The sequence below is a fragment of the Pelobates fuscus genome, chromosome 4 (genome assembly GCF_036172605.1).
Source record: "Pelobates fuscus isolate aPelFus1 chromosome 4, aPelFus1.pri, whole genome shotgun sequence".
Taxonomy (NCBI): domain Eukaryota; kingdom Metazoa; phylum Chordata; class Amphibia; order Anura; family Pelobatidae; genus Pelobates; species Pelobates fuscus.
In genome coordinates this window covers 1,066,899-1,091,540 of record NC_086320.1, presented here as the reverse complement: position 1 = coordinate 1,091,540, position 24,642 = coordinate 1,066,899, and positions in this window count along the sequence as shown.

Sequence of the window (24,642 nt, the reverse complement as noted above, 5' to 3'; positions counted from 1 at the left end):
AGGAGGGGAATACTACATCCTGTATTCTTGCACATGCTCCGTACACTACTGATCGTATCTTGCCTCGTGCAACCAACTGATTGATACGTCAGCATATGCACGTACACATGCCACGTGGTAATCTCGGCCTACTAAATTTATTTTTACCGAGATTCCACCACATTCCCCCCTTTGATGCCTCTTGATATTTCACAATTACTTGAGGCATCACTTAACCTTAGTTTGCATACACCGCAAGTTACCTTGAACCAGACCAGACTTATCTTATGATGTGAATCTTCAACACTCATCTTCCTGCATTGGTTCTCCCTGATCTAGAGCCTTATATTTATAAATTGCCATTATCTGTGCAGCAGCCTTCCTCTCTGCTATATTTTCTATCAGGCTTTGCACAGACCTAACTACTAAGGGTATAAGACACGGCAGGAGTAGACACAACATTAAAATCAGTAGGACTCCACCTACCACTGCCTTAAGCCCTCCAAACCACTCATACCAGCTACCAAACCAACTGCTTGGATTATACCCTTTCCATACCTGAGTAGGCACATGCGCTAGTTTAACCATATGGCTAGTAAGCTCAGCTATTGCTTGCCCTTCGTCATCTATTTGAAGACAGCAATTGCTCAGGTTGAACTTCCCACATACACCTCCCTCTACTGCCAAAAGGTAATCCAAGGCTAATCTATTTTGGTATACTGCTGTCCTCATCCTGGTATTATGCTTCGCTAGAAGATTGAGCGCTTGTGATGTCTCGTTAGTAATGATCTCAACCACCGCCTGTAATCGTATAATACGGTTGAGCATATAAATAGGGGTTCTATAACCAAAAGTACCATCTTCTGCCCACGTGGCTGGCCCATAATAATCTATAATACGCTGGGGAGGCCATTCATTATCTTCCCAGGCGCCTATCTCTATGGGTCCCCTTTTCTTCCTATGATTCACATCATACACTTTAACACCTAAAGTCTCACCTGTTTCAATAGGTAACAAGAAGAAGGATGGTTTGAGCATACCCAACACACATGCCCCTTCCCAGTCCTGTGGCAACTCCGAATAGGCTTTCTTACCACAGATCCAGTACAAATTTGCTGGGGCTCTCCAGTTAGATGTGATGGATAGATCAAACCACACATCCTTTAAATTGGCGTATCTAGCAAACGGGTTAGATGGTTCTGAGACATTTGAAGCCGACCACCAAGTTGTATTCTTTGTATCATCATCATAAGCTTTTTGCCCTAGACAAGTTAATTCTCCTACAGAAGTATTATACATCATTCCTTTCCTTGCTATGCAAACATAACCTATGATGGAGGTCTTTAATCTCCACTCAGATTTACCTCTAACACTCATATGATAATCGGCTTGTGTAGATATTAATTGGTCAACTGCCTCAGAACCGGACATTACCTCCTTTGCTTCCCAAGGCCATTGGTCTCCCATGTTAGTACCTCCACACACATAGCAGTTGGTAACATTAAGACTACCGGCAATACTTTCAGCTAAATCAATAAACAGGTTTTTAGCATTATGGGGGATCTTATTATCTATGCTCATCTCTTCATAAAAGGAATGGTATACTTGATGAGTTTGGGAGGATACCGTATCAGTCTCTATCCCTATAAACAATACTGTCCCAGGATCTAAACCCGTCCCATATATTTGAAACCCAAATAAATTACCATATTTATCTAAGAACTTGTCGGGGTTATTTATAAGTATATGGACTGGATTGCATTCCATAGACTTACAATATGGGCTGGTAGGTAACTTAGTCACAATCATGTCCTTGTCTACTGTCTGTCCCCAAGTTGCCCACCCCACACAAGACCAATATGGGCAAAAGTTATAATCTCTATTTGGGCATCTAGGACTCACATATTTATTTTTACTACTGGGACAAATATATTTATCGTTAGACCCATACGTCCTCTCCCATCTAAGATCCCCACATACATTCCACGGCTTTCTACCACTTGATATCGCCTTACACGCATCAAATAGCAGAACACCCGAAGAATGTACGGATTCTAATACCGTCTTATTAATTAGGGTCCCCTGAGGATCTCCATTCCTGAGAGTCAACCAAATTGTACGGGGTTGATACTCTGGACTGAAGCACTTAGGTTCTCCTACTCCTAAATGGCACACACTATATTCTATATTTAGGTATCTACATCTTGATACATCTCCTTTACACTCGTATTGTGAATGCCAAATTAGGGTTTGGGAAATATGGTTACCTGTTCTTGTAGTCTTAATGCATACCTCACAGCTAGGAGTGTCGGTACCTCTACCTTCCTGAATATAAAAATACACATATAAAAACATTATCATAAACACATCTTTCGTCGTCATCCTCAGTCTTCGTCCGTGCGAAGGCACCTCAGCTTCCAGGATGTAAGGGCTGCAGGGAATGGAGTTCTGCTCGTCTTCACAGGAGTCCCTTCGAGACTTTTCCTGGCTTATATACTATACGTCGGTGAGCGGACAGGCTTTATTATGGCCCTCTCACTCACTTACCAAATCTCTGAAACAATAAAATTTTGTAATCCACAAAGTTCCTCGTCACTCCGACTGAGTCGTGCGCTTTAACCGGATCTTGCAGGGATTCTCTGGATCTGCTGTAACTTGCCAAGAATCGACTGCTGCTGGATTAACCCTGGAGTGAGTCACTTCGGCTACTTTTATCGCTGTAGGGGTAGACAAAAGAACAACATAAGGACCTCTCCACTTGGGCCCTAACGGTACATTATTCCACTCTTTAATCCACACTTGGTCTCCTGGGTGGTAACTATGAACTGGGGGATAAATATTCACAGGTAATCTACCGTATATACTCGAGTATAAGCCGACCCGAATATAAGCCGAGGCCCCTAATTTTATCCCAAAAAACTGGGAAAACTTATTGACTCGAGTATAAGACTAGGGTGGGAAATGCAGCAGCTACTGGTAAATTTCTAAATAAAATTAGATCCTAAAAAAAATATATTAATTGAATATTTATTTACAGTGTGTGTATAATGAATGCAGTGTGTGCGTATGTGTGTGTGTATGAGTGCAGCGTGTGTGTATGAGTGCAGTGTGTGTGTGCATGAATGCAGTGTGTGTGTGCATGAATGCAGTGTGTGTGTGTATGAATGCAGTGTGTGAATGCAGTGTGTGCAGGGCCGGTGCAAGGATATTTGCCGCCGTAGGCAAAAAGATTTTTGCCGCCCCCTCCCCCCCCCATATGTCCTGACTTCCCCTCCTCCTCCCTCAGTGGTCCTTACCTCCCCACCCCCGTGTTCCTTCACCCCCCCCCCCAGTGGTCCTGACTCACCCCTCCCCTAGTGGTCCTTACCCTCCCCTCCCCTAGTGGTCCTTACTTCCCCCTCCCCTCCCATAGTGGTCCTTATCCCAACCCCTCCCTCTCATAGTGGTCCTTATCCCCCTTCTCCCTCCCATAGTGTTCCTTATCCCCCCCATCCCTCCCATAGTGGTCCATATACCCCCCCCCCTCCCTCCCATAGTGGTCCTTATACCCCCCCTCCCTCCCATAGTGGTCCTTATCCCACCCCCTCCCATAGTGGTCCTTATACCCCCCTCCCTCCAATAGTGGTCCTTATCCCCCCCCTCCCTCCCATAATGGTCCTTATCCCCCCCCCTCCCTCCCATAGTGGTCCTTATACCCCCCTCCCTCCCATAGTGGTCCTTATCCCCCCCCTCCCTCCCATAGTGGTCCTTATCCCCCCCCTCCCTCCCATAGTGGTCCTTATCCCCCCCTCCCTCCCATAGTGGTCCTTATACCTCCCTCCCTCCCGTAGTGGTCCTTAACCCACCCCATCCCTCCCATAGTGGTCCTTATACCCCCCCCCTCCCATAGTGGTCCTTATACCCCTTTTTTGTTTATTATTAATTTTTTTTTATTATTATTATTATTTTTTATTATTATTTCTTATTTTATTTATATTTTTTTTTTCGTCCCCCCTCCCTGCTTGATATATGGCAGGGAGGGGGGCTCTCCTTCCCTGGTGGTCCAGTGGCAGTTCAGTGGGGGGGAGAGGGGGGCTGGCAGAGCTGTACTTACCTCTCCTGCAGCTCCTGTCAGCTCTCTCCTCCTCTGCGCCGTCCGTTCTGCTCTTCTGTCAGCTTACACTGTAAGTCTCGCGAGAGCCGCGGCTCTCGCGAGACTTACACTGGGAGCTGACCGAGGTGCTGACCGGACGGCGCAGAGGAGGAGAGAGCTGACAGGAGCTGCAGGACAGGTAAGTACAGCTCTGCCAGCCCCATTCTCCCCCCAGTCTGTATTATGGCAATGCAAATTGCCATAATACAGACTATGACTCGAGTATAAGCCGAGTTGGGGTTTTTCAGCCCAAAAAATGGGCTGAATAACTCGGTTTATACTCGAGTATATACGGTATCTTGTACCCATTTCTGTACCTCCTCCATAGTCTTACCCAACTCTACAACCTGCTGCCGGGTAATTCCTTCTCCCAACTGACTTAAATCCCCCCTTAAGTTACCAAGTACGGGAGGTGGTCGCCCATACATGATTTCAAAAGGAGAGAGGCCCATCCTTCTGGTAGGTGTACTGCGGATTCGCAATAAAGCTATGGGCAAGAGAACGTTCCACTTAAGTTGGGTTTCCTGACACATTTTAGCCAACTGATTCTTAATAGTTCTATTCATTCTCTCTACCTTACCAGAACTCTGGGGTCTATATGCCGTATGAAGCCTCCACTTTATACCAAGCATATGAGTCAGTTGTTGTAGGCACTGATGAACAAAAGCTGGACCATTGTCCGATCCTATAGAGCAGGGTAGTCCATATCGGGGTATTATTTCTCGTAGCAGGAATCTCACAACTTCTCCTGCTTTCTCTGTACGAGTAGGACATGCTTCTACCCAGCCTGAATAGGTACACACAATTACCAGCAGGTAACGATGTCCACCCGATTTAGGCATCACTGTATAGTCAATTTGTAAATCGGACATGGGGAGTCCCCCCATAAACTGGACTCCTGGTGGCTTTACTGGTCCTTGTCTTGCATTATTTTTAGCACACGTTACACATCTTTGTACAATGGCCTGAGTCAAGTTGGACAATCTTGGTATGTAGAAATGTTTTCTGAGAGATTCTTCTGTGCTGTCTCTCCCAGAATGTGTCCCGTTGTGATAGTTTTGGACAATTTCTACCGCTAGTGATGCTGGAATGACTATTCTTCCATCTTCTAACTGATACCATTTGTTCTCCAAATACTTTCCAGGTTCAGTCTTTAACCACTCCTCTTCTTGAGCTGTATAAACTGGAGTCCATTGAGACAGTGGAGTTGGTATAAGAGCAGCTATATGCCCCACATACTCCTGTCTTCCCGATTCAGCTGCACGCTTAGCTGTACTGTCTGCCATCCGATTTCCTTTGGTTACATCACCATCTCCTCTCAGATGCGCTCGACAATGTATGATACCGACTTCTTTCGGCTCCCACACTGCTTCCAATAGTTGTAGGATTTCAGCTGCATACTTGATTTCTTTGCCTTCTGAATTCAATAGTCCTCTTTCTTTATACAATGCTCCGTGGGCATGAGTGGTTAAAAACGCATACTTGGAGTCCGTGTAGATGTTCACTCTTAAACCTTCAGCCAATTGTAACGCTCGTGTCAGTGCTATCAATTCTGCCTTTTGTGCTGATGTTCCTTTCGCCAGTGGCCGAGCTTCTATCACCTTGTCTATTGTTACTGCATATCCTGCATAGCGGATCCCTTCTTTCACATAACTACTGCCGTCGGTATAATATTGAACATCGGGGTTCTGGATGGGAAAATCACGAAGATCTGGTCTACTTGAAAATACTTCATCCATTACTTCCAAACAATCATGTTGACTTTCAGTAGGTTGTGGCAAAAGGGTAGCTGGATTTAAGGTGTTTACAGTCTCTAAATGCACTCTTGGGTTTTCACACAACATTGCTTGATACTTGGTCATACGGCTATTACTAAACCAATGATTTCCTTTGTAATCCAACAACGTCTGTACTGCATGTGGGACTCGTACATAAAGTTCTTGACCTAGAGTGAGTTTATCGGCTTCAGCTACTAGCAGGGCGGCTGCAGCTATGGCTCTTAGACAAGGTGGAAGTCCGCTGGCCACTGCATCCAGTTGCTTAGACATGTAGGCAACAGGTCTTTGCCATGATCCCAAGTACTGTGTCAATACTCCCACAGCCATTCTTCTTTGCTCATGTACATACAGGTAGAATGGTCGTGTGTGATCAGGTAGACCTAATGCTGGGGCACTCATCAAAGCCTTCACATCTTCAAATGCCGTTTGCTGTTCTTGAGTCCATAAGAAGGGGTCGTGCTCTGTACCTTTGATAGCTGCATACAGAGGTTTTGCCAGTATCGCGTAGCTGGGAATCCATATCCTACAGAAGCCTGCTGCCCCCAAGAATTCTCGCACTTGTCTTCTATTCTTGGGTATCGGTATTTGGCACACAGCTTCTTTTCTCTCTGGCCCCATAATTCTTTGACCTTCAGAGATATGGAATCCCAGATATTTGACAGTTGGCAAACACAACTGAGCCTTCTTTCTAGACACCTTGTATCCTGCCTTCCAGAGAATGTGTAGTAGATCGTGCGTTGCTTGCTGACATATTTCCTTTGTAACTGCTGCTATCAACAAGTAATCTACATATTGTAACAATACACACTCTCCTGGGATGGACTCGAAATCCAATAAATCTTGACTTAGAGCTGAACCAAATAGGGTAGGTGAATTTTTAAACCCTTGGGGCAATCTTGTCCAGGTCATTTGGCGTTTTGAGCCCGTTACAGCGTTTTCCCATTGGAAAGCGAAGATACATTGACTTTCTGCGGCAATTCGGAGGCAAAAGAAGGCATCTTTGAGGTCTAAGACTGTAAAATAAGTAGCCCCGCCCGGAATTAAAGCAAGCAGGTTATATGGATTGGGTACAACTGGATGTATACTAACAACCGCATCATTGACTGCTCTCAAGTCCTGCACAGGTCGATACTCATCTGTACCGGGCTTTTGAACAGGCAGCAATGGGGTGTTCCAGGGGGAAGTACAGAATTTTAGGATACCATACCGTATGAACTTATCCAGATAAGATTGGATGTTCTTCTTAGCCTTCTGCGGGATGTGATATTGTCTTAGGCTCACTGGATAAACCCCAAGTTTTAGTTCGATTTTAATAGGTGGAATATTGCGGGCCAGTCCTGGTGGGTTGTTCTCTGCCCAAACTCCTGGTATGTTGAATAAGGATTCATCACTCCTAGGGTTTTGGCTAGTCAACGCTGTATAAAGTCGCCACTCTTCTTCCTTTGGTACGGATAATGTCATAATACCTGAAGGTCCATTAAACTTTAAGGATGTTGTTCCATTTGATAGGAACGTAATCTGCGCTTGTAACTTAGATAGCATATCACGTCCCAGCAATTGGACTGGACATTCAGGCATATAAAGGAATTGATGTTTTACTACGTGGCCTCCCAATGTACAGAGTCGACTTTTAAGAACCGGTTTTTCAGCACTTCTTCCAGTTGCTCCTATTACAGTAATAGTTCTTCCAGATGGAGGAGCAACTAGATTAGTCACCACCGAATGTTCAGCACCAGTGTCGATCATGAACGCACTCCTTTTTCCCCCTATTGATACATCGACCATAGGCTCCGCTCGACCAAGGGGGATGGAGCCCGGTCGGTATCAATAGTCCTCCATGACCGTGTCAGCCAATCCTACAAAGTCCCTACCTTCTCTATCGCGGGACCTTTGCGCTGCTGGATAATACCTATCTTCCCTAACACTTCCTCTGTTCCCATTGCTCCCTCTATTACCATTGCTCCCTCCGGGGCCTCCTCTACCTCTCGCTCTGCCTCTAAAGTTTCCGTAACCTGCCCTGGGTTGGTCTCTCTCGTACTGCTCTCTTTGTGGACACTCGTTCCTCCAATGCCCTTCTTCCTTGCAATACGCGCACTGATTCCTACTCAAAGGCTCCCTATTCCATCTACTATCGCCTCTATCTGGGCCCCGTCTATCTACGCCTGCGATCGCTACCGCTAGCATATCTGCCTTTTTACGCATCTTGCGCTCTTCCTCTTTCTTACTTTCTGTTTCCCTATTCATATACACTTTATTCGCTACCTCCATTAGTTGGGTGATAGACATACCTGCAAACCCTTCTAACTTCTGTAGCTTGCGCTTAATATCTCCGTAAGCTTGGCTGACAAAGGCGGAGTTCACCATTCGGGAATTATCTGCGTCTTCCGGATTAAAGGGGGTATACAAGCGGTATGCCTCCAATAATCGGTCATAAAAGACACTGGGCGCTTCATCACTTTTCTGAATCACCTCAACTGTCTTCGACATGTTAATAGCTTTCTTTCCTCCGGCTTTCATGCCAGCAATTATAGCGTCTCTATAGGCTCTGAGTTGAACCATATCTGCACCATTTACATTCCAGTCGGGATCGGTGTTAGGATAATGTGTTGCGGCCCATGCTGCTGGATTGGCTTGATTCAAAGCACGGGCTCTAGCCTCTAGCGCTTTAATGGCCGCTATATTAATCCTTGTCCTTTCCTCATTATTAAACAAAGTCATTAATAACTGCTGGCAATCAGCCCATGTCGGGTTATGTGTCTGAACTATCGAGGTGAACAGATCGGTCATAGCTTGTGGTTTCTCAGTGTACGAGGAATTGTGGGTCTTCCAATTCAAGAGATCGGTAGTCGTGAACGGGACATATACGAAGACTGGGTCAGCATGTGCCATTTGACCTGCGGCATCGATATAGGCTGACCCGGGATTCAGACGAAGAGGCATCTGATAATGTTTTAATTGTTGGGTACCGGTCAGTTGTCGGGTTAGTATGGGGCTACGTGGAGGGGCGTCAGTTAGAGGTTCCGGTCGGGGGGAAATAGGGCATGAGGATGTGGGAGCTTGGTTTTGGGAAAAGTTAGTAAATAGAACACTTCGAGCCGAGCTAGAAGAAGCTTGACCGGAAGTCTGAAGTGGCGCCAAATCAGGATATTCAGATCTAATGGGGGTTGGTTCTGGTTCCGGAAGGGGAGATTTAGTACGAGAGGGGGTGGATTCTGTACTGGAGGAGGAAGCGGAAGAGGATGGGGGCAATGGGGGAAGGGGTGCAGGACTTCCTGCATTCGCGTCACTTCCTCTTAAAGGAAGGTAAGGGGGCGGCAAAGGGATCTCGGACTCAGGGGGCGTGTCCAAAATGGGCCTAACACCAGTCCTAGTGGACAAACAAGTCCTAGCCACCATGAGGCGACATTGCTCCTCGTGGCATGTCTGAATCCATTTTGGCGAGTCATTTACGGCCTGTCTCCAACAAGCAATATAAGGAAACTGCCCGTAAAGTTCAGGCCTACCCGATACAGCCACGTGTACGCGCTGTACCAGAGTTGGATCCAAACTGCCACGTGGCGGCCATGCCGCAACCAAAGTAGGCCACTCCCTAGTACACAAAGTGACCAAACGTACAGGAGACATTTTAACCCCAAAATCACATGTTTTGAATCCCTTTTTAAAATTCTTCACCATACAACCTAAGGGATCCGGAATCGTTGACTCCGACGCGCCCATACTTATCAATGGAACGTCGTTGACAACGAATACTATGCACACGTACTTTTCAACAGTCACACCCGTTTCCTCTGGCAACAGCACCACGTGGTACGGTTACCAAGTGAAACGTACACAATAACACAATAAACACTCAGGGAATTCGCGTACACGCACAGCTGTTACACCAGTCACTAAATAATCAATATTATGCCCTTTGGCGAAACTATACAGTCACCCACGCTATAATTCTCTATATATGAATTACCCGTCTATAACACACCCCAGTAACATCGTCTTTTACAAATAGCGGTTACAGTACGGTTAGCATAGGTCAAAGCACAATTTAAGGTCACAATACAATTATTAGTGGTTATGGTGTTAAACATGCAATGGACGACAGTGATTAGTACTTATATACAGTGTCAGTAAATATACAGGGTTATGGTACCGTGCACTATGATACAGCAACACACTATTAACACTCTCGCTAGACGGCTGAGCTCGCGCTATCTAACAAGATATACACTTTACTAAACAATCTTTAACACATTTACAATTCCCAACTAAACTATTGGCCAGTACCTTGAATGGACTACCTAAAACTATGTACACCCGTTTTGGTTAGCCACACTGCCCAAGCACCACATATAGCGAGCTAGAGGACCGAATTTACACAGACGCCTCTTAGTCGATTACTATCAAAAATCTAGTGGGTTCCAAATTTACACGCCTTCCCACTTAGCCAAGATAGGTTGAGAGCTAGCGAACCGAATTTACACAGGCGCCGCTTAGTCTCCCGGTCCCTCCGACCTAGCGAACGTAATATACACCCTAGAACGCTAGTCTAGACAAGACACCGGTGTCCGGCTAGGGCTATTTACACCAGAACCCCGTCTGACTAACCAAATCAAACGGTCTGACTAAAGAGCGTTCAATTGAGCGGTGCGCCTTCGCTCCTTCCCTCCGACAGAGGGGGCAGATTCCATACACAAATAACCCCTTATGGGCCTACCGCACAATCGGTATACCCCTAGTGGGTCTGCCGTCTAAAACAGCAGTTGTCTTACCTCCTCATTCCTGAACCTGAGTTCACACTCATCGACGGGGACACCCCAGCACTTCTTACGTAGAGGCCGATGATCTCCTGGACAACAGACCAGTGGCGCCGAGACGAAGGGAGGTCCACGCAGAAGTTCAGGGGTGCAGCCGTAGAGAACGTGGGCAAAGATAGACCATCTCACGCCTCTGCCTCTCAGCTACCGTTGAACGATGAGCTTCCCGGCCAATGCACCAAATGATACTGGAGAAACTGACGGAAGCCAAGCACAGAGAGATGGACACAGGTTTCTTCAGGAAGGAAGAGATTCTTTATTGGATCACCGATCGGGACTCAGAGGGACTAATGTCACCAAAATACAGCAAGTTCTGAGCCCCGGACAATAGTGCAGGCTCCTTATATAGGCACATAACTCCTCCCATATTAAGCTCCACCCGCACATTCTCTTGACCAATCAATACAAATAAGAATTAACTTCCTGCTTGACCGCATGGCCTGTCCAGCACAATGGAGGAGGGGAATACTACATCCTGTATTCTTGCACATGCTCCGTACACTACTGATCGTATCTTGCCTCGTGCAACCAACTGATCGATACGTCAGCATATGCACGTACACATGCCACGTGGTAATCTCGGCCTACTAAATTTATTTTTACCGAGATTCCACCACACTAACACTGACCCTTCAGCCTGCTTCCTTGAGCTTCTGGCAAAGATATCTCTAATGAGACAGAAAGGGGTATTTTTTATATACACCCCTATACTTATTAACCCTTAATAGGGAACACATGGGATGGAGCAACTAAATGACCTCCATTTGTCTAAATATACATAGGGATTAAGGAGAAAGCGCAGGTAACGTTTTTCTTTTCTTTGGTTTTTACTATATATTGGGGCTGATGTGTGTTGTAGTCCTTGCTGCTTAAGCGCAGGACTTCTCTTTTTGTATTTGTATTTACCGTATATACTCGAGTATAAGCCGAGTTTTTTAGCACATTTTTTGTGCTAAAAAAACCCAACTCGGCTTATACTCGAGTCAGAGTCTGTATTATGGCAATTTGCATTGCCATAATACAGACTGGGGGGAGAGGGATGCTGGCAGAGCTGTACTTACCTCTAATGCAGCTCCTGTCAGCTCTCTCCTCCTCCACGCCGTCCGTTCAGCACCTCGGTCAGCTCCCAGTGTAAGTCTCGCGAGAGCCACGGCTCTCGCGAGACTTACAGTGTGAGCTGACAGAGGGAGCTGACCGGACGGCGCGGAGGAGGAGAGAGCTGACAGGAGCTGCAGGAGAGGTAAGTACAGCTCTGCCAGCATCCCTCTCCCCCCAGTCTGTATTTTTTTTATTATTTTAATTTTTTATTATTATTTATTATTATTTTTATTCATTTAATTTAATTATTATTATTATTGTATTATTATTTATTTATTATTATTTTTTTATTATTACTAATTATTATTTTTTTGTCCCCCCTCCCTGCTTGCTACATGGCAGGGAGGGGGGCTCCTTCCCTGGTGGTCCAGCATTGGTAGTTCAGTGGGGGGAGAGGGATGCTGGCAGAGCTGTACTTACCTCTCCTGCAGCTCCTGTCAGCTCTCTCCTCCTCCACGCCGTCCGTTCAGCACCTCGGTCAGCTCCCAGTGTAAGTCTCGCGAGAGTACGTACAGCTCTGCCAGCACCCCTCTCCCCCCCACTGAACTACCAATGCTGGACCACCAGGGAAGGAGCCCCCCTCCCTGCCATGTAGCAAGCAGGGAGGGGGGACAAAAAAATAATAATTAGTAATAATAAAAAAATAATAATAAATAAATAATAATACAATAATAATAATAATTAAATTAAATGAATAAAAATAATAATAAATAATAATAAAAAATTAAAATAATAAAAAAAATTATACAAAAAAACAATATGTGCTGGCACTGAATTAAGTGTTAGGTGCCGGTATTCGAGGTATAACCCCACAAAAAACCTCCTAATCAATATCATAAACTAAATATGAATACCGCACTCAATCAATAACATTAAATAATTATTAAACCTATGCTTAATTTCATAGTATTTATTGAAAAGCTTATAAGAATAATTCATAAAGATAATGGTATTTCATCAAAGTAGCACATAATTCATCCTATATACACCAACTATGTACAAATATCTATCTAGACACAGTATCTTCCTATGTGCAATGAATAGTTCAAAAAAGTGTAAAAAATGAAAACAATTGGAGAAATGAAAAGAATGAAAAAATTATGAAAAAAATGCAAAAAATGAGAAAGATGCAAAAAAATGAAAGAAATGGAAAAAATACAAAATACTAAAGTCCTGATAAGTGGCAGTCCAGTATATAGTGCACTATATGTTTGCCCACTATCTGTGGGTTGATCTCACCAATGTCGTCTATTTCTTTATACTGTATCCTGTAGGAAGATTCTGTAGTCTGTGAAAGGTGGTCTGAATGGAAGGGATGGAACGAATTCCTGATGGTAGAAAAAATGATCGCCACCCTGTATCCGCTGGTGGCTGATCAAACCTGTTGTAGTTAATGAAGTCTATCGGCAGTATAAGGCTCTGTTAGAAGTGGACTGAAGTCAATCGTAGGGCTTTCCTTGTGAATGGGCTGCGCGCTCGGGACATATGCGTCCCTTCGATGGCCCCAGTGTCCGTGCTGTCAAAAGAAGAACATCAGGGTTTAAATATCCTCAGTTTAGGCGGCAAACACTGCTGCATCAAGTCCACGGTCCTACTTCCGCATTCCAACGTATACGTGCGTCATTGCGTCATGCGTATTTCACACAACTTTATTGTAAACGAGCATTCTGATAGAATTATTAAGCTAGCGAAAACACAAGCTTGTTGTGATACCACAATGCATTTGCAGATACAAATGTAAATCGGACCTTGTAGTAGGGATATAGATGTAAATCCCAATGAGAATAAGGATATAAATTGTATATTAACAGTGGATTAATATGTACACCAACAATAGTACACAGGTACTGCATCAATGGATGCATATCTTACAAACAGTCTTGCATAAACTTAAAACACAGAATAGTATACTGTATAGTTATGTTAATGCTCACCTGTAACAGGAGATCAAGAGGGAAAAGTGAAATCTTGATGTGAGAAAGCTAGTTGGGTAACCAGCTGTATGAAAAAGAAAAAACAACTATTATATTCTCCAAAAAAGATTTAGTTAAAATTACAAAAATTTTTTACAAAAAAAGGGGGGAAGAAATTTTTTTTTTAACAAAGGTAACAAGTTAAATGCAACTGACCTGTCTACTATGACCCCATTGTGTCCCTAGACCCTGTCTGTGAGGGACCCTGTAGTGGCGACAGGTAGCGGACCCAGGAGAGTCAAATTGTTGGCAGGAAAGAGCCACGGACCAAAGTTGGTCATGGGGAGCCTCTGTAAGGAGCACAAAATCACAGAGCAGACAATAGTGAGGATACCGAAATGTATATATTATAAAAAATGTTTGAGATCATAATCCTCATTGAGTCCTAGTGGTGACAGAGTCTCCAAGATACTAATCCATTTAGTTTCTCTCTGGAGTAAGAGCTTCTGTCTGTCACCCCCCCTTCGTAGGGGTGGGATTCTGTCTAGGATTTGAAACCTCAATTGGTTCACATTGTGATCATGCATTTTAAAATGTCTGGGTACCGGAGCTTCCACTTTATTGTGTAATAATGCCGCCCTGATGCTCCTTTTGTGCTCCCCTATCCGCTCTTTCACTGGCCTGATGGTCTCCCCCACATAAAGGAGCCCACAGGGACACTTTAGAGCATACACGACAAAGTCTGAATTGCATGTGTAATAATCCTTAACAAAATTTTTTTTACCTGATCTAGGATGAACGAAATATTCCCCCTTAATGACACTGTTACAATGTGAACAGTTAAGACAAGGAAAGGTGCCCTTCTTGGGTTCTGAGAAAAACCTAGTTTGTTTCTTAGAGGTACCAATATCAGACTTCACTACCATGTCCCTCAAATTAGAGGCCCTCTGATAGGTAAAGAGCGGTGGTTGTTGAAATATCGGGGGTAGTTGGGTATCTCCCTGGAAAAGTTGCCAGTGCTTTAATATAACTTGTCTTATGTCCCTATTGAGTGGGGTATATGGTGTGACAAGTGTGAGTCTTTCTACTTTCTCTGTAGTCCTGGTTCCCGATAGAGTATCTTGTCGGAAAAAGGGTATCAACCCTCTGTCGCTGGTTATCAACCACATGTGCGGGATAGCCCCTCTCTATGAATTTTTTGGCCATATAGTCTAAGCCCGTGATCACCTTATCCTCCTGTGAGACTATTCTTTTTACCCTTAGTAGTTGGCTATATGGTAACCCATTTTTTAAATGCGTCGGATGGAAGCTGGAATAAGTCAGTAGATTATTGCGGTCAGTGGGTTTTATATATAAGTCACTCTGCAGGCGGTTACATGCCCTCTGGACCTGGACATCCAAGAAGGGAACAGTCGTAATGTCACAATACATGGTGAATTTAATGTTAGCATCAAGTGTGTTTAATGAATCAAAAAATTCCTGTAAGTGGGCCCTCGTGCCGCTCCAACATATGAATACGTCGTCTATATATCTTTTCCAGACTAGACATTTGGAGAATAAAGGATGCGGATAGATACAAGTTTCCTCCATACGATTCATATAAATATTAGCATATGTTGGAGCGACATTCGAGCCCATGGCAGTCCCTTTAATCTGCTTGTAATACTTGTCACCAAATAAAAAGTAGTTCTCTGTTAGAATGAAGGTCAGTAGTTCCCTGATGTATTGTCTTGTCTCCCCCTGTTGGGTCAATCGTGGGTCTTTGTTTAGTGTCCAGTCTACTGCCTCAATCCCTCTTTCATGATCGATGGATGTATATAAAGATTGAACATCCATGGTCACTAACCAGAAGTCACCTGGTGGAATCTTTATATCTGCCAAAAGTGTAAGGAACGTGGTTGTGTCCTTAAGGTATGATTTCTGTGATGGGACATATTTAATGAGAAATTTATCCAGTATCTCTGCTGGGTGTTGAAATATGGACCCAGTACCGCTAACTATTGGTCTGCCTGGTGGGAAGAGAGGATTTTTGTGAATTTTGGGCAAGGTATAGAATACTGGAATTCCTGGATATTTCTCATTCATGTATTTGTATTCTCCCTGTGAAATGATATTTTTAGAGAGGGCCCATTGGTTAAGTCTTTCTAATGTGTGCTTCAGGTTATGTGTGGGATCTTGGCCTATAGGTAGGTAGTTCATCTTATCCGTTAATTGTGATTCTATTTCTTTTATGTAATATGTGCGGTCCATGATTACCAAAGCTCCCCCCTTGTCCGCCGGTTTGATAATTATCGAATTATCCTTCCTCAAATTGTTGATGTTTAGCCAGTCTTGTTTAGTAAAATTGATATCCTGCCTGTGGAAGTTGTGTGTGTGTTGGTATTTTTTCCTTAGTTTGTAAATATCTTTTTTTACAAGATTGGTGAATATATCAATTGAAGCATTGGTGTTCTGTGGTGTAAAGGAACTTTTAGGTTTCAAACCTGTGTCTAGGGGAAGAACGGTATATGGACCAGATTCTGAAACGGTATCTCTCATATCCTCCCTGTTTCCTTCCTCATGTCGATTTCCTTGTGTAGTCTGGGTATTGCTGTTTGTGAATGTTGTTGTGTCCACAGTATGCTGACCTGTAGAAAAGAATGCACGTAACTTAAGTTGGCGAAATAATTTATACATGCTGAGATCATATTGGTGCCACTCCACATGAGGTGTAGGAACGAAAGAGAGTCCCTTATTCAGGGTCCCCTCCTCTGTGGGAGTTAAGGGCCTACCTGAGATATTATGTATCAGAGATTGCGTCTGGATTGGGTCGATCGGTTTGTTCTTTTCTCTCGTGTGGCTCTTGTTATAACCCCCCCGCCTGATGATTCTTCCTGTCGTGTATTTCTCTCTAAAAAAGTCATTCCAGAGGATGAGGAGGCAGAGGAGGAGGATGTAGCCCCTTCTGTATCTGAACGCCATCTCTGTGAGGTTGTGTCTCTGTTGGGTCTGAAAGAACGGTTATCTGTTCTGGAGTACCAAGTATAGACCTGATCCCTTTGATAGTCTAATTCGTCTCTATGGAATTTTTTCTTTTTAAACTCCTCAGTTTCTCTCTGGTACTCTTTCAGTTTGTCTTCTATTTGCTTTTTGAGTGTTTCTAAGTCGGTAGATGCAGTAACTGCTGCCAGTTCCTGCTCCGCTGTTGCTATTTCTTTAATCAGTTTAGTTAATTCTTTTTGTAGGGATTCAATGGTTAGTACCATAAGGTCCACAGAGCATTTATTTAAGATTTTGTACCACACTGTGCGGTGTTCAATATTATCCCTACACAATGTAGGATGCAACCTAACCCTTAGGCCCCTTGGGATTCTCTTTTGTCTCAGGTACTCGCCTAGGGTGCTTACATGTAATTCCCAACTAATTTTCCTTTTTAAATCTCTCTCAAGTTTTTGAGCGATCCCCCGCTCACTCTCATTTGTCAAAAATTCTCTAGCTCCTCTGAGAGCTGAGGTAATACGGTTGATGTCACCCTCCGTATAGGCAAACGTTGCCATCAAGTCTGCTATATAGAGGTGAACAAATGTGAACCCAATTGAAAAAAATACCAAACTTATAGTTCACAGTTCCAGAACAATATTTACAACAGTTTTGTGACAGTTCTGTACGGGTAAACGGTTATAATACACATAAAGGTGCTCAGCACTAGGGCAAAATATATACAAAAAAACAATATGTGCTGGCACTCAATTAAGTGTTAGGTGCCGGTATTCGAGGTATAACCCCACAAAAAAACTCCTAATCAATATCATAAACTAAATATGAATACCGCACTCAATCAATAACATTAAATAATTATTAAACCTATGCTTAATTTCATAGTATTTATTGAAAAGCTTATAAGAATAATTCATAAAGATAATGGTATTTCATCAAAGTAGCACATAATTCATCCTATATACACCAACTATGTACAAATATCTATCTAGACACAGTATCTTCCTATGTGCAATGAATAGTTCAAAAAAGTGTAAAAAATGAAAACAATTGGAGAAATCAAAAGAATGAAAAAATTATGAAAAAAATGAAAAAAATGAGAAAAATGCAAAAAAATTAAAGAAATGGAAAAAATACAAAATACTAAAGTCCTGATAAGTGGCAGTCCAGTATATAGTGCACTATATGTTTGCCCACTATCTGTGGGTTGATCTCACCAATGTCGTCTATTTCTTTATACTGTATCCTGTAGGAAGATTCTGTAGTCTGTGAAAGGTGGTCTGAATGGAAGGGATGGAACGAATTCCTGATGGTAGAAAAAATGATCGCCACCCTGTATCCGCTGGTGGCTGATCAAACCTGTTGTAGTTAATGAAGTCAATCGGCAGTATAAGGCTCTGTTAGAAGTGGACTGAAGTCAATCGTAGGGCTTACCTTGTGAATGGGCTGCACGCTCGGGACATATGCGTCCCTTCGATGGCCCCAGTGTCCGTGCTGTCAAAAGAAGAACATCAGGGTTTAAATATCCTCAGTTTAGGCGGCAAACACTGCCGCATCAAGTCCACGGTCCTACTTCCGCATTCCAACGTATACGTGCGTCATTGCGTCATGCGTATTTCACACAACTTTATTGTAAACGAGCATTCTGATAGAATTATTAAGCTAGCGAAAACACAAGCTTGTTGTGATACCACAATGCATTTGCAGATACAAATGTAAATCGGACCTTGTAGTAGGGATATAGATGTAAATCCCAATGAGAATAAGGATATAAATCTTTTTTGGAGAATAATAGTTGTTTTTTCTTTTTCATACAGCTGGTTACCCAACTAGCTTTCTCACATCAAGATTTCACTTTTCCCTCTTGATCTCCTGTTACAGGTGAGCATTAACATAACTATACAGTATACTATTCTGTGTTTTAAGTTTATGCAAGACTGTTTGTAAGATATGCATCCATTGATGCAGTACCTGTGTACTATTGTTGGTGTACATATTAATCCACTGTTAATATACAATTTATATCCTTATTCTCATTGGGATTTACATCTATATCCCTACTACAAGGTCCGATTTACATTTGTATCTGCAAATGCATTGTGGTATCACAACAAGCTTGTGTTTTCGCTAGCTTAATAATTCTATCAGAATGCTCGTTTACAATAAAGTTGTGTGAAATACGCATGACGCAATGACGCACGTATACGTTGGAATGCGGAAGTAGGACCGTGGACTTGATGCGGCAGTGTTTGCCGCCTAAACTGAGGATATTTAAACCCTGATGTTCTTCTTTTGACAGCACGGACACTGGGGCCATCGAAGGGACGCATATGTCCCGAGCGTGCAGCCCATTCACAAGGAAAGCCCTACGATTGACTTCAGTCCACTTCTAACAGAGCCTTATACTGCCGATTGACTTCATTAACTACAACAGGTTTGATCAGCCACCAGCGGATACAGGGTGGCGATCATTTTTTCTACCATCAGGAATTCGTTCCATCCCTTCCATTCAGACCACCTTTCACAGACTACAGAATCTTCCTACAGGATACAGTATAAAGAAATAGACGACATTGGTGAGATCAACCCACAGATAGTGGGCAAACATATAGTGCACTATATACTGGACTGCCACTTATCAGGACTTTAGTATTTTGTATTTTTTCCATTTCTTTCATTTTTTTGCATTTTTCTCATTTTTTGCATTTTTTTCATAATTTTTTCATTATTTTCATTTCTCCAATTGTTTTCATTTTTTACACTTTTTTGAACTATTCATTGCACATAGGAAGATACTGTGTCTAGATAGATATTTGTACATAGTTGGTGTATATAGGATGAATTATGTGCTACTTTGATGAAATACCATTATCTTTATGAATTATTCTTATAAGCTTTTCAATAAATACTATGAAATTAAGCATAGGTTTAATAATTATTTAATGTTATTGATTGAGTGCGGTATTCATATTTAGTTTATGATATTGATTAGGAGGTTTTTTGTGGGGTTATACCTCGAATACCGGCACCTAACACTTAATTGAGTGCCAGCACATATTGTTTTTTTGTATATATTTTGCCCTAGTGCTGAGCACCTTTATGTGTATTATAACCGTTTACCCGTACAGAACTGTCACAAAACTGTTGTAAATATTGTTCTGGAACTGTGAACTAGAAGTTTGGTATTTTTTTCAATTGGGTTCACATTTGTTCACCTCTATATAGCAGACTTGATGGCAACGTTTGCCTATACGGAGGGTGACATCAACCGTATTACCTCAGCTCTCAGAGGAGCTAGAGCATTTTTGACAAATGAGAGTGAGCGGGGGATCGCTCAAAAACTTGAGAGAGATTTAAAAAGGAAAATTAGTTGGGAATTACATGTAAGCACCCTAGGCGAGTACCTGAGACAAAAGAGAATCCCAAGGGGCCTAAGGGTTAGGTTGCATCCTACATTGTGTAGGGATAATATTGAACACCGCACAGTGTGGTACAAAATCTTAAATAAATGCTCTGTGGACCTTATGGTACTAACCATTGAATCCCTACAAAAAGAATTAACTAAACTGATTAAAGAAATAGCAACAGCGGAGCAGGAACTGGCAGCAGTTACTGCATCTACCGACTTAGAAACACTCAAAAAGCAAATAGAAGACAAACTGAAAGAGTACCAGAGAGAAACTGAGGAGTTTAAAAAGAAAAAATTCCATAGAGACGAATTAGACTATCAAAGGGATCAGGTCTATACTTGGTACTCCAGAACAGATAACCGTTCTTTCAGACCCAACAGAGACACAACCTCACAGAGATGGCGTTCAGATACAGAAGGGGCTACATCCTCCTCCTCTGCCTCCTCATCCTCTGGAATGACTTTTTTAGAGAGAAATACACGACAGGAAGAATCATCAGGCGGGGGGGTTATAACAAGAGCCACACGAGAGAAAAGAACAAACCGATCGACCCAATCCAGACGCAATCTCTGATACATAATATCTCAGGTAGGCCCTTAACTCCCACAGAGGAGGGGACCCTGAATAAGGGACTCTCTTTCGTTCCTACACCTCATGTGGAGTGGCACCAATATGATGTCAGCATGTATAAATTCTTTCGACAACTTAAGTTACGTGCATTCTTTTCTACAGGTCAGCATACTGTGGACACAACAACATTCACAAACAGCAATACCCAGACTACACAAGGAAATCTACATGAGGAAGGAAACAGGGAGGATATGAGAGATACCGTTTCAGAATCTGGTCCATATACCGTTCTTCCCCTAGACACAGGTTTGAAACCTAAAAGTTCCTTTACACCACAGAACACCAATGCTTCAATTGATATATTCACCAATCTTGTAAAAAAAGATATTTACAAACTTAGGAAAAAATACCAACACACACACAACTTCCACAGGCAGGATATCAATTTTACTAAACAAGACTGGCTAAACATCAACAATTTGAGGAAGGATAATTCGATAATTATCAAACCGGCGGACAAGGGGGGAGCTTTGGTAATCATGGACCGCACATATTACATAAAAGAAATAGAATCACAATTAACGGATAAGATGAACTACCTACCTATAGGCCAAGATCCCACACATAACCTGAAGCACACATTAGAAAGACTTAACCAATGGGCCCTCTCTAAAAATATCATTTCACAGGGAGAATACAAATACATGAATGAGAAATATCCACGAATTCCAGTATTCTATACCTTGCCCAAAATTCACAAAAATCCACTCTTCCCACCAGGCAGACCAATAGTTAGCGGTACTGGGTCCATATTTCAACACCCAGCAGAGATACTGGATAAATTTCTCATTAAATATGTCCCATCACAGAAATCATACCTTAAGGACACAACCACGTTCCTTACACTTTTGGCAGATATAAAGATTCCACCAGGTGACTTCTGGTTAGTGACCATGGATGTTCAATCTTTATATACATCCATCGATCATGAAAGAGGGATTGAGGCAGTAGACTGGACACTAAACAAAGACCCACGATTGACCCAACAGGGGGAGACAAGACAATACACCAGGGAACTACTGACCTTCATTCTAACAGAGAACTACTTTTTATTTGGTGACAAGTATTACAAGCAGATTAAAGGGACTGCCATGGGCTCGAATGTCGCTCCAACATGTGCTAATATTTATATGAATCGTATGGAGGAAACTTGTATCTATCCGCATCCTTTATTCTCCAAATGTCTAGTCTGGAAAAGATATATAGACGACGTATTCATATGTTGGAGCGGCACGAGGGCCCACTTACAGGAATTTTTTGATTCATTAAACACACTTGATGCTAACATTAAATTCACCATGTATTGTGACATTACGACTGTTCCCTTCTTGGATGTCCAGGTCCAGAGGGCATGTAACCGCCTGCAGAGTGACTTATATATAAAACCCACTGACCGCAATAATCTACTGACTTATTCCAGCTTCCATCCGACGCATTTAAAAAATGGGTTACCATATAGCCAACTACTAAGGGTAAAAAGAATAGTCTCACAGGAGGATAAGGTGATCACGGGCTTAGACTATATGGCCAAAAAATTCATAGAGAGGGGCTATCCCGCACATGTGGTTGATAACCAGCGACAGAGGGTTGATACCCTTTCCCGACAAGATACTCTATCGGGAACCAGGACTACAGAGAAAGTAGAAAGATTTACACTTGTCACACCATATACCCCACTCAATAGGGACATAAGACAAGTTATATTAAAGCACTGGCAACTTTTCCAGGGAGATACCCAACTACCCCCGATATTTCAACAACCACCGCTCTTTACCTATCAGAGGGCCTCTAATTTGAGGGACATGGTAGTGAAGTCTGATATTGGTACCGCTAAGAAACAAACTAGGTTTTTCTCAGAACCCAAGAAGGGCACCTTTCCTTGTCTTAACTGTTCACATTGTAACAGTGTCATTAAGGGGGAATATTTCGTTCATCCTAGATCAGGTAAAAAAAAATTTTGTTAAGGATTATTACACATGCAATTCAGACTTTGTCGTGTATGCTCTAAAGTGTCCCTGTGGGCTCCTTTATGTGGGGGAGACCATCAGGCCAGTGAAAGAGCGGATAGGGGAGCACAAAAGGAGCATCAGGGCGGCATTATTACACAATAAAGTGGAAGCTCCGGTACCCAGACATTTTAAAATGCATGATCACAATGTGAACCAATTGAGGTTTCAAATCCTAGACAGAATCCCACCCCTACGAAGGGGGGGTGACAGACAGAAGCTCTTACTCCAGAGAGAAACTAAATGGATTAGTATCTTGGAGACTCTGTCACCACTAGGACTCAATGAGGATTATGATCTCAAACATTTTTTATAATATATACATTTCGGTATCCTCACTATTGTCTGCTCTGTGATTTTGTGCTCCTTACAGAGGCTCCCCATGACCAACTTTGGTCCGTGGCTCTTTCCTGCCAACAATTTGACTCTCCTGGGTCCGCTACCTGTCGCCACTACAGGGTCCCTCACAGACAGGGTCTAGGGACACAATGGGGTCATAGTAGACAGGTCAGTTGCATTTAACTTGTTACCTTTGTTAAAAAAAAAATTTCTTCCCCCTTTTTTTGTAAAAATTTTTTGTAATTTTAACTAAATCTTTTTTGGAGAATATAATAGTTGTTTTTTCTTTTTCATACAGCTGGTTACCCAACTAGCTTTCTCACATCAAGATTTCACTTTTCCCTCTTGATCTCCTGTTACAGGTGAGCATTAACATAACTATACAGTATACTATTCTGTGTTTTAAGTTTATGCAAGACTGTTTGTAAGATATGCATCCATTGATGCAGTACCTGTGTACTATTGTTGGTGTACATATTAATCCACTGTTAATATACAATTTATATCCTTATTCTCATTGGGATTTACATCTATATCCCTACTACAAGGTCCGATTTACATTTGTATCTGCAAATGCATTGTGGTATCACAACAAGCTTGTGTTTTCGCTAGCTTAATAATTCTATCAGAATGCTCGTTTACAATAAAGTTGTGTGAAATACGCATGACGCAATGACGCACGTATACGTTGGAATGCGGAAGTAGGACCGTGGACTTGATGCGGCAGTGTTTGCCGCCTAAACTGAGGATATTTAAACCCTGATGTTCTTCTTTTGACAGCACGGACACTGGGGCCATCGAAGGGACGCATATGTCCCGAGCGCGCAGCCCATTCACAAGGAAAGCCCTACGATTGACTTCAGTCCACTTCTAACAGAGCCTTATACTGCCGATTGACTTCATTAACTACAACAGGTTTGATCAGCCACCAGCGGATACAGGGTGGCGATCATTTTTTCTACCATCAGGAATTCGTTCCATCCCTTCCATTCAGACCACCTTTCACAGACTACAGAATCTTCCTACAGGATACAGTATAAAGAAATAGACGACATTGGTGAGATCAACCCACAGATAGTGGGCAAACATATAGTGCACTATATACTGGACTGCCACTTATCAGGACTTTAGTATTTTGTATTTTTTCCATTTCTTTCATTTTTTTGCATTTTTCTAATTTTTTGCATTTTTTTCATAATTTTTTCATTCTTTTCATTTCTCCAATTGTTTTCATTTTTTACACTTTTTTGAACTATTCATTGCACATAGGAAGATACTGTGTCTAGATAGATATTTGTACATAGTTGGTGTATATAGGATGAATTATGTGCTACTTTGATGAAATACCATTATCTTTATGAATTATTCTTATAAGCTTTTCAATAAATACTATGAAATTAAGCATAGGTTTAATAATTATTTAATGTTATTGATTGAGTGCGGTATTCATATTTAGTTTATAATAAAAAAAATTGCCCACCCCCCCAGCAAGGCTCTGCAACACACACACACACACACACACACACACACTACACTCATACACACAGACTGCATTCATACACACACGCTG